Here is a 12,131-nt window from a genome sequence, read left to right as displayed (position 1 = left end):
CAAAATATCGAAGATAAAATAAAAACATTTTCATATACACCATGGAATACTATGCAGCCATAAAAAATGATGAGTTCGTGTCCTTTGTAGGGACATGGATAAACCTGGAAACCATCATTCTCAGCAAACTGACACAAGAACAGAAAATCAAACACTGCATGTTCTCACCCATAGGCGGGTGAACAACGAGAACACATGGACACAGGGAGGGGAACATCACACACTGAGGTCTGTGGGGGGGAACCAGAGGAGGGACAGCAAGGGGGTGGGTAATTGGGGAGGGATAACATGGGGAGAAATGCTAGATATAGGTGATGGGCAGGAAGGCAGCAAACCACATTGCCATGTATGTACCTATGCAACAATCCTGCATGTTCTTCACATGTACCCCAGAACCTAAAACGCAATAATATATATAAAGCAATGTCTACCACAAAAAAAAACACATTTTCAGATAAACAAAAGTTGAAAAAATTCATCACCAACACTTACAAGAAATGCTAAAGAATGTTCGAGACTAAAAAGAAACAATAGAAGATGAAACATGAAATCTACAAGAAAAAAAGTGCCAGTCATAGTCAATAAGTTGATTAACATCACAAAAGATTGTTTCCTTATTCTCTTAAAAGACAATTTCTTGAAAGACAATTCACTGTTTAAATCAAAGTGGGAGTTATCATACATGTAGAAGTAAAATTTAGGACATAGCATGAAGCATAGGGAAATTAAATTGAGTTATAGACTTCTAAGGTTACTTTATTTGGAAAGTAAAAAAATGGGAAGTGCATAGTGGCAAAAGGGAGGTGAGAAGTGAGCATTGTGAAGTAGGAAGTGTTAGGTGAGAAGTGTGAAGTGGTAGATAGTGATTCTAAAGAGAATTTGATAGATTAAAGATGCAAATTATTAGCCCCAGAGCAGCCATTAAAAACACAGGAAGAGATACGGGTACCAGCAGAGGAAATACCATGAGATGCTAAAATAGCCAAACAATCCAAAAGCACACAAGAAATGAAAAACAGGGGAACCAAAAAACAGAAAATTTAAAAAACAGTGAGATGGAAGAACTAAACCATGCCATATCAACAGTTACACTGCATATAAGTAAAACACTAATGAAAAGGCAGAAAGTATCTAATTTAAAAAGCAGGATGCACCTATATGTTGCCTCTAAGAGATGCTCTTGGAATCAAATAACACAAGTAAGATTGAAAGTATAAGAATGGAAAAAAATATACCATGCAGAAAATAAGAAAGCTGGAATAGACTTCAAGGCAAAGAATACTACAAGAGATAAATGGGATGTGTGATAATAAGCAAAGAAAAAAATTCATCAAGAAGACATAACAACTCAAATGCATATAATAATATAGTTTAAAAACTTATGAGAAAAAAACTGACAAAACTAAAGGAAGAAATAAATTCATAATCAAAGTTGGAAACTAAAATATTCAGTAAATAGACAAGTAGACAAGAACAAATAGATGAAAGTATTTGTAAGGCTATAAAAGATATGAATACTGTTATCAACCAACTTGACCTGACCAACATTTCCACAACACTATACCCAATTACAACAGAATACATTTTTTAAAGCTTTCTTCTTTTAACTTTTACTTAAGGTGCAGGGGTACATGTATCTTAGGTATGTTATATAGGTAAGCTTGTATCACAGGGGTTTGATATATAGATATTTCCTCATCCATGTACTAAGCATAGTACCCAATAGGCATTTTATCTGACCCTCCTTCTCCTCCCACCCTCCAACCTCAAGTAGACCTCAGCATCTGTTGTTCCCCTCTGTGTCCATGCATTCTTGTCGTTTAGCTCCCATTTATAAATGAGAACATGCAATATTTGGTTTTCTGTTCCTGTATTAGTTTACTTAGGATAATGGCCTCTAGCTCCATTCACATTATTGCAAAGAATGGAGATGGATTATCTCGTTCTTTTTTATAGCTGCATAGTATTCCATGGTGTTTATATACTACATTTTCTTTATCCAGTCTATCATTGATGGGCATTTGAGTTGATTCCATGTCTTTGCTATTGTGAATAGTGCTGCAATGAACATACACATGCATGTGGCTTTCTGGTAGAATGATTTGTATTTTAAGGGATATATACCCAACTATGGGATTGCTGGGTCAAATAGTAATTCTGTTTTTTGTTCTTTGAGGAATCACCACACTGCTTGTTTTTTTCAAGTGCACATGGAATTTCACCAAATTGCTCACAGGTGAGGCAATAAATATCAAATAATTGAGGGGAAAATGAATTCGCCTTGTCTTATCTTCTATGCATATCTAAAAAGTTCTACAAATGGGCAGCGAGATATAGACAGGTGATACTTTGTCCCATCCATTCCTGCCCATCTTTTCAAACTCCAGTAAGCTCAAGGGTCACTACTCTCATGAAACCTTGATGAACACCACCCAAAATTGGTCCCTTAATTTGTGCCTACCTTCAAACTTCCATATTTCTTGTGACACCCACAAGGCCTTAGCACATTTTCTGCACATTTGTCTGATTATTGGTCTCCCTTTCCTAGACCACTAGACCTAAGAACAGTGATCACATATAATTCGTGTGTGCAGACCCAGCACTTAGCACAGTGCCTGTCACAGAATAGGCATTTAACAGTTGTTCATCAATGAATGCTCTTAGCAACGGTGGGATCTATTTTAAAGCAAGTATGATTGGCTTCTGTGCCTACCACCGGCCCCCCTCAAATAAAGGAAAAGTTCCAGAGAAAGACAGCATGATGAAAAATAGGCCTGAAGTAAAATATTAAAGGAAGCATAATTTTGACTGATAAGAAGAAAGAGAAGTTTTCTTAAGAATGACTTTCTGTGCCAACAGAAGATATTGCTTAGTGACAAAGTCAGAGTAAATGACCTTAGATTGCCAAACAATTCAGAGAGAAATAAGCAATAAATCCCTGTCCAAAATAGATGAAAGCAGAGGGCTCTGCAGAAAAGTTGTGGAATTTTGATACTTGATAGTTTAATAAAGTCAACAAAGATCAATTATTTTGAACAGTTAAATGTGGGTCCAGCAGAAGGATGACCTATTTGAGGATTTTTTTAAACAACAATTTTACCTATGAGTAAATAGAGACACTGCAGGGAAATGTGAAAATGATTATTAGTGTATTCTTTGCCAGGAATATTTTCGGATCACTGTTTTCCCATGATTCCCTGAGCAATCATATAGTCTTTAGATCAAGACTCTCTTTTATCTTTTGAACCTTTGGCCTAATGAAAAGCCAAAGACAAAGCAAAGGTTAAACACGTATTGCTGAAGGAATGTTTGTTAGATAGCCTAGATATTCTTCGCCAGTTTCTTTGAGTTTGAATGTGTTTATTAATAAAGGAGACAAGTTTACAGAATTCACCATTCAGGTCATCTTTCTTACCCATTATCAAATCTTTGGACACCCCAGTTGTGTGAAATAGTGGAAAACAAAACAAAACAAAACAAAAAAAACAGTTCTATGTGCTGATCTACTTGTACTTTGTCACACTGAAAAGTGAAAGTCACAATATTATATTTTGATGTGTTGTAACCTTACTAGGAAAGCAACCTGCTTTAATTCTTACACAAGAACTATTTAATGATTTATCGTATTTCTTACATAACTTCATACACATGAACTATTTGATTTATTTATCACATCTGAGAACAGATTTTTTATTTAGACTTTTCAACAGTCTGCAATGCTTTACCAATACAAATGCCTTACTAATCAACCAATATTCAGTGTCTGTCTCCACCATGTGAAAGGTTGTAAGAGCATTATTACTATGAGTTTTATACTTTAACTAGGGATTGAACCACACAGCCTGAAAAGGTGCTCTATCCTTAAGTTTCTGTGGTAGAACAGACCACATCTGGCCTTATATCAATGGCTGCACTCAGCCTCCCTGTAGAATAATACTCCTGATCCTTATTCGCCATGCTTATAAAAAGAAAATTTACTTATGAAGCCACAGCATCCAAACTACTTATCCCTGCAGCCCAAAGACTTTCTTCATCTGGAGACAGCCTAATGACAGGGCAACAAAGCATTGGGAAGTTTGAAAATTTACTTCAAAATAAACTTGCTTTAAAAATGTGGGTAATAATTGCAACTGTTAAGATTAAGCCAGGTTTGTCTCATTGTGTAGATTTCTTCCCATATCCTGCCTCCTTACTTTATGACAGTAATGATTTTGTGACTAAGACTGGTGTCATTATAATGTTCTCGGGACAGAATGATAGTCCAATGACTCATCAGCAGAAAGGGAAAATACTCAAGAAATTTAACATTATTGGTATTTGAAATATTTCAATACTGTGAATCTCTTCCTAAAAATAAGGACGACTAAATAACTTTATTCACTAATAAAAAGCCACAATCAAAACGACTGTGACAGAGTATGGAACAAATTATAATTACTTAAAGGATCATCATGATTACTCATAAAAACCTTAACATTTGCCAACCGATTTTTCTTGTCAAAATACATTGTTTCTTCTGGCATTCATACCCTCAATTTGCCCAATTGCTCTCCATAATTTTTTTTTTTTTTTTTTGGTGGCTGAGACACAAAATAATATTCAGATTCTAAAGACTTCTATCTGTAGGTATAATATTTGAGAAGTAGATGAGTACCTTTCAAAGGGAAATGTTGAGATTTGTGAGTGGGAAAGATAGGGAAAAAAAGTTACATGAGGACTTTGGCCTATGCTACGTTTTTGAGTTGATTGGGAGCTCTGGAAACAAATGACGTCAACTCTCAGCACTGCTGGTGTCTCATTTTTCTCTTGATCGTCTTTTCACTGCTTCTCATCTTCTTCCCTGCATCCATGTGTCTGTCACTTACCTTCCTCCACCCCCTCTCCCCTGTCTCCCTTTTCCTGTGCTGTTGTCTGTGCACAGCAGCTGTCCGAAGACTGTGTAGCCTTCACAGATAACTGGGTTGTGGGGTCCGCAAAAATGTGTGTCTACCCCTTTCTGTGGCACCTCTATGTAACATGAACCGTGTCCAAGATACAAGTAATTCCATCATATCTTATGCCCAGCAAGATAGAGATTCATTCACATGAGAGTTGTATAGGCACATAGCTCATCCTTAGGAAGTTGTCCATGTTTGTTTTAAATGACCATATTCATAAGCTCTCTCTTAGGTTTGAGTGTTTCCCTTTCAACATGTTTAACTTCTTCTGACTCCCTACTGGCTGTTTAGCGACCACCTGCCCCAGCACCTTAGCCATGCTTTCCTTACTCAACAACATCTCATGCTCTAAACCTCCTTTCCTCAAAATTATGCCCCATTCCCTAAGGATACTGCTAAGTGACTGAAGTTCATTTGATTGATTACTATAAACCAAGGCATTAATGATTTAAGAGATATTTGCATTTATCAGGGATTATTTGATAAGGACACTTAACATGAGATCTACCCTCTTAACAAATTTTCAAGTGCACAACATGCATTGTTGACTCTAGGTACTATGCTGTACACAGATGTCTAGAGCTTATCTTCCGTAAACGCATTCAATTGAGGTTTTCTTAAAGAAGTGGTCCAAATAGTGTCTTTATATAGTACCTACTATATGTCAGGTACCCTGTAAAATCTTGGATATTCAGAAGTAGAGAAAATACATGTGGTCCTTATCTTCATGGAGCATTATATGGAGCATTATGTGGACCTTTGAGTCAACATTGTGGAGTGGTTGTCTCCACACCATTCCAATCACATCAGGTAGGGAGAGATATATTACGTCATCACATGGACTACAAACAATCTGTAAAAGTTCATTCTGGGTAGCATTTATATTCTGGGACTCAGGATGTAACGTTGCTGGTGTTGTTCCAGCACCAACAACAACCAGGTGAATTAGACAGTTCTATTACCATTTTGCAGAGAAAATTGGCTTTACAAAATTAAATTCTCTGCCTATGGGTCATGGGACAAGCATATAACAGTATCAGGATCTGATGATGACTTTGAACACCAAGTCCAACATTGTCCACTCCACCACAGGTGCCACCTCAGATTCTCCCCAAATCCCCTTGGATATGGAGTGAGTATATTATCAGGATTTGCATGTCATCTTCAGCTTCTCATTGGATGCCCACATAATGGGAGAAATAGAATTGCAAGGCAGGTTTTAAGATCTTACTACTGAAATATCCCTATGCTAATAACATATCATTCTTACTGTGTAAATCAAGATTGACAGGCTGCTCAGCTGTGCAGCTCACCTTTAATAATTATTCATTACATTCATGAAATTGAGAGTTGATGTAGCATGAAAAATCATAGTGCTACTTTATAAATGTTATATAATTGAGTCAACAATGGCCTCTGTATATTGGGCCCTAGATTATTCCTTCACTAGAGGCAGAGACCATTAGCTCAAAAGTCTGATAGCTCCAAACTCAAATCTTTACACATCCAATTGTTAAATCAGTCCAGATCAGCATTTTTTAGCCACTTAGAGCCTGACTGTATTATGCACTCAGTAAAACTGCACCAAACATCTGCTAGCAATAGGTAAGATAAGCTCTGGGCCCTAAAGACCCAAAACTGCAGCTGCCCTTTGGAGTTGTCTGAGTCAGACTCCTCCCATGCTGCTAAATGATGTGATCTAGACATATAGCCATCTATCAAATTTCCCTCTTCCCTGGAAGTTCCCTTACCCTCCAATCCTTCTTAGCGGTGGCTCCCTGTACTTTAAATTCTGGAAGCTCTCCAGCTATGAGGGACTTGTCCTGCATGCCAACCTGTCAAAGGGAAATAAAGCTTATATGTGCTATTGCCACCTTGTGGTCATTTATTGCTTTTTAAAATCAGCCCCCAAATCCCTCAAAGCATCTAAAATAATCTAAAATTTTCGTAGGTCCATTTGAAGACACACACAACATACATACAATTCCCCAAGCAAAAGCCTGAAGTCAGTTTATTGCTTTTCATTCATGCATAGTATTTGGTAAATATTCAGTCACCACTAGTATTTTGTAACAGCAGTAGGTATAGGTGATTCTTATTTGACAATTGTGTAGCATGTGACATAGAAGTGAACTAATTCACAGAGTAGATACTAGCAGTCACATGAACTCATTAGCTTACCACTTCAAAGCTAAGAGTGCCCTCATGGGATCGGTCCTATTCTGGAAACCTTTAGAGATCACAGAAGTAGAAAGTAAAGAACATCTTGCAGTTCCAGAAAATAAAAGAAACACACACACACACACACACACACACACACACACACACACACACAAATTAAGGCTGTTTAAGCACAAAGGGCCCACTTGACTAGCTAAAGTTAGAGCAAATTGAGTCACAAAGTAAATAATGGTAGCACTGAACACACAGAATAAAATAAAAATCTATGGTTCCAAATTGTGATAAATAATAAAATAAGCAAATAGGGAAAGAAATGGCTCTTCCTCAGTAGAATTTAAATAATGTAGAAGAAAAACAAAACATAGCCGGGCGCAGTGGCTCAAGCCTGTAATCCCAGCACTTTGGGAGGCCGAGACGGGTGGATCACGAGGTCAAGAGATCGAGACCATCCTGGTCAACATGGTGAAACCCCGTCTCTACTAAAAATACAAAACATTAGCTGGGCATGGTGGTGCGTGCCTGTAATCCCAGCTACTCAGGAGGCTGAGGCAGGAGAATTGCCTGAACCCAGGAGGCGGAGGTTGCAGTCAGCCAAGATCATGCCATTGCACTCCAGCCTGGGTAACGAGAGTGAAACTCCGTCTCAAAAAAAAAAAAAAAAACATAATCACCATTAAGGAACTACCATAGCAATGGTCACAGACAAGGCACTCTCATGGCTGCAAAAATTCTGGGCAAAAGTTTGAGAAGAAATAGAATTTGCATAGTTTCGACATATTTCCCCAAGATACTTATTAACTACAAGGGGAAAAATGGTAACTTTATAGTAAAAAAAAGGCAGACACCCACTTAACCAAAGCAATCAAGGTAAATATCAATGAGAAGTCACAGAGGTTATCGACCCCTCAATATGATGCCCTGAGGACATTACAACATCATTTCTATGGCAGTCTTGCCAAAAATCCATAACCTCATTCCAACTATGAAAAAGTATCAGAATAATTCAAATTCAGAGACATTCTTTAGAACAACTGATCCAGCTGGGCACGTTGCACTCCTGCAGTCCCAGCTACCTGAGAGGCTGAGGCAGGAAGATGCCTTGAGGCCAGGAGTTTGAGGCTGCAGTGAGCCTGTGACTAGTCACTGCACTCCAGCCTGGCACCACAGCAAAACCTCGTCTCGAAGACAAAACAACAGATCAACAGTCTTCGTAAGTGTCAAGTGATAAAAGATAACCAAGGGCTGACAAACCGTTACAGACCAGAAGAGACGAGGGAGAATTAATTAAATGCAATGTGGGACTCCAGGTAGGATCTTAAAACAGAGAAAGGATGATAATGGAAAAATTGGTAAAATTTGAGAAAATGTCTATAATTAGTATTATATTGATGTTAATTTTCTGTTCTTGACCATTGTGTTATGGTTATGTAAGATGTACATATAAGGGTAAGCTGGGTGAGACATAAAGGAATTTTTAGTAAAATTTTTCTACCTTTTCTGTAAGCCAAAAATAGGTCAAAATGAAAAGTTTAATGTAATGGACTAAAATTTAAAAAGTGATTGGTCAGCGAAGCAAACACTAGGGTACTAGTCTCATAGCTGGGAAAAAAGAACTAAAAGTTAGGTGAAAGGTAGTTTTTAATCGTTTTTTGGTTCAAAAACATTGAGAAAGAGAAAAGTTCCATAATTTAACCAAAGCAACCCAAACACAAACACACACCCTAGTTTTCAGCTTAGGTTGTCTTCCTAGAGTTCCTAGTCTATCCTAAGGTCATAGGCAGGGAGTGCGATGCCAAGGACAGTTATACAGAATGGGAAATCTTATATATTTACTGTATTTTAGTTTTTGAACTTATACAGTTAGGATCGTTTTCTGGAAAGCATGCTCATTTATGATTGGTGAATGTTGAAACAGATATGGATGAATAATCAATAAAATTACATCTAATGATTATGAAAGTATAAAGTCAAATATTGTGTACATTAAAATCAGAATGTCAGTAGAGAATACTTGCTAAGGTATGTATGTTAGAGAAGGGCTTTATTATTTTGTGGAAAATAACACAAAATTCCAGGAAATTATGATCTTGCTGTTCTCACCACAAGACTATCAGTGATATAGAAAAATCGCTTTTGAAACAAATGTTTATTAGGATAAAATGGCAATCAAGTTATTCCTTCTTAATAATCAAAGGGTTTTTTTAAGACTTCAAGGAAATAATGGAGAAATTAAACAACTAGAGAACTTTAAAAGAACAGAAGAGGCTGATAATGTGAAATTCAGCCCAGATTATCTAAACAGCTTCATAACAAGAATGATACAATGTACACTCATGAGATGTACCAAAAATGGTTACCATTTTATCTTGAATATAGTGAATTACTAATTTATGTATTTAAAAAATTACCATTGTGTTACACAGATTACTGGTTCCCAATCCTGGCTATACCACGCAAAATTGGGAAGCTTTTTATAAAAATGCTTCTCATGCTCAGGTTCCATAGGCTTATGTTTGATCCTGAAACAACAGGTGGGATGGAACGAGCTCTTGTGGTACCTGTCTGAGCACTCTGGCCTGTGGCTGGGAACCCAGTGTTAGTCTTTTGAAGAAAGCCCTGAAGAGCAAGGTGAAATCTCAGCAGGTATCTCCAGGATGATCAGAAGATACAAGAGTCTCTCACCTACCTGGCTTGACACAGATGATCTCAGTGCTCTGCTTCTGAACATCATAAACGGCAGATGATAATCGGCACTTTCTTTCTCCTCACCCAGATTGCACGTGGAAGCTCTAGGTCAATTGCTCAAAAATTAATTGCTGAGTGGCCAATTCCATGAATTTACTCCAAAAAGAAAAATAATTCACTTTATCAGTTTTAATCTTATCTTTATAATACCACCCTTTTTCTATTATTACATTTATCTCTCCCAGATTTCTTTCTGCTGCAAAGACCAAAAGGACAGGTGAAGAAGAGAAAGAATAACATAGTCATGCACAAGAGCATAATCATGAGCATGAACTAGTCTCAGAAAATTTTGTGTATATAAATATATATATATATATATATATATATATACACATTTTTTTTTTTTAAACCAAACTGAACCATTAAAAGAAAGAGTAAATTTGGCTGGTGGCTTTCTATGAATTCCCCTGCTGCATGTGTATTGAGTTGGGTGTAGTCCCAGACCAACCCGTTCACTCATAAGTCCCAGGACTTTCCCCATTTGAAATCTGTCTGCTCAAGAAAGCTCCTGGTCCTTCAGGTTTGCTTATAGGGATCCATGAATTATTATTGTCTCCATCTTTAACATGACATTTTTGCAAGGCCTTGACCCCCCATAGAGTTTATCTGGCACAACTCTTTGGACACTTTGCTGGGAATAAGTCATTCTAAGACATGAGCACTGTGATCAGCTAATGTTTCACTTTCTTGTGCTTGCTCATTTCTAAGACACCTCAGAATTTCAATGAATAAAGTCACAGCAACTCCAGGACACTCCCCCTGTCCTTACTCCCCCTTACAAGTAGTAAAGCCTAACTGAATGGCGAGCATTTACAGAGACATACTTTTTTGTTTTTCAGTTTCTCAATCTTGGTATTATTGACATCTTGAGCCAGAAGTCTTTGTTGGCGGGAGGGGGCTGTCCTGTACATTAACATTTAGTGGCATCTCTGGCATCTGCCCAAGTAGAGCCAATAGCACCCCCTCCTCTGCTGTGACAATCAAACATGTCTCCAGACATTGCCAAATGTTCCCTGGGAAACAAAATTGCCCCTAGTGAAAAAACACGGAATTTCACTTTCGGTACAACAGGGAATTCTAAAAGCCTTATTTGGACTACATCACAAAGCAGCTTTACTTCACTAACATCACACAAAGATGATTGTTGACTCAAAGGATTCCATGATGGCCTATAATATGCTGGGGCATATCAGACAGCTGTGCAAAGACTGTCTGAGGCTAGGAACTTGATCTGTTGTAATCTTTATTACATAAGTCATTGTGTCTCTAGTGACCCTCAAATGACAGCCTATTTAGTTTGAGAATGCCTGCTAAGGTAAAATATTCAACATCATAGTGGATAGATTATTTCACAACTACAAATCAGTTGCCAGTTTTGTTGTTGGGGTCCAGACGCTGCTATGCAATCTAATTTATTTTCCAGTAAAAATCTTTAAAAAAAAAAAAAAAAAAAAAAAAAACGGACCAAGGGAAAGCACGCCTTGTTTTAAAGCAAGCTATACAAGCATCATCTCATCACCATCTGATGAACACTGGCAGAAACAGTATTGTGTGGGCTAAAACATAGATCCTATAGGCTCTCTATAGTTCCGTTTTTAAAGTTTGAACCCCCTTTTAAGAGTGAACGTTCAGGCTTAAGAAATTAGAAAAATATAAACTTCAGCTTTCATCACAATGTTTCTAGAATTTTTTAAATTACACTTTTAAATTCTATATAAAACAACTACTTCAAACTATGACAGAGGAGCTGGTGTTAATGTGACTGATTTTCCAAGAATATTAGGGGTAAATATCCCATTTTTTAAAATGTACCTGATAGAGTACTACTTAGAAATGTTTTAGTTTAGAGATGTTTTAGTTCATGAGAGTTTCCTTTATAATCCTGATATTTATTATATGAGGAAGAAGAAAAAATAAACCAAATGCCTGCTCCAAATCCCTACTAAGTAGAGTTTGGTTCTATTTTAAATATGTTCCTTAGCTTTGGGTTTGGGTCACCCTATTCCACATCTCCCTATAACTGCTAATGCAAAATCCCCTAAGTTTGTTTCAAATCAATCTCTACTAAAAAATCTTGGCACTTGAGATAATGAACAAGACTCACTTTCAGGACTTCTTTCCAATCTTCCCGCCTGTTCCCTTGATCTTTCTAATCCTTGTCCTGTAATTTTTAACCCAGTCTTTTTTTTGTTTGTTTGAGACAGGGTCTTACTCTGTCACCCAGGCTGGAGTGCAGTGGTATAATCTTGGTTCACTGTGGCCTTGACT

At 37.3% G+C, this 12,131-nt stretch overlaps 1 long non-coding RNA gene across 2 annotated transcripts; it reads right to left on the bottom strand.

Annotated features, from left to right (window-relative positions):
• Positions 1–3,347: 3,347 nt before the first annotated feature.
• On the bottom strand, positions 3,348–10,052 carry LOC116526004. Of its 2 annotated transcripts, none has more exons than XR_004257914.1 (2): positions 9,805–10,052; positions 3,348–6,772 (listed from the first exon to the last, which is right to left on the bottom strand). It is a non-coding gene; the product is annotated as an uncharacterized LOC116526004 (long non-coding RNA). The 2 variants fall into 2 exon arrangements; XR_004257915.1 differs by lacking the exon at positions 9,805–10,052 and adding an exon at positions 7,119–7,476.
• Between the last annotated feature and the right edge of the window lie 2,079 nt (positions 10,053–12,131).

Source organism: Sapajus apella, unplaced genomic scaffold, assembly GCF_009761245.1.
Source record: "Sapajus apella isolate SASKATOON/1434 unplaced genomic scaffold, GSC_monkey_1.0 scaffold49, whole genome shotgun sequence".
NCBI classification, from domain to species: Eukaryota; Metazoa; Chordata; class Mammalia; order Primates; family Cebidae; genus Sapajus; species Sapajus apella.
The sequence above is the reverse complement of the archived record's forward strand: the minus strand, read 5'-3'. Positions and strand labels throughout refer to the sequence as shown.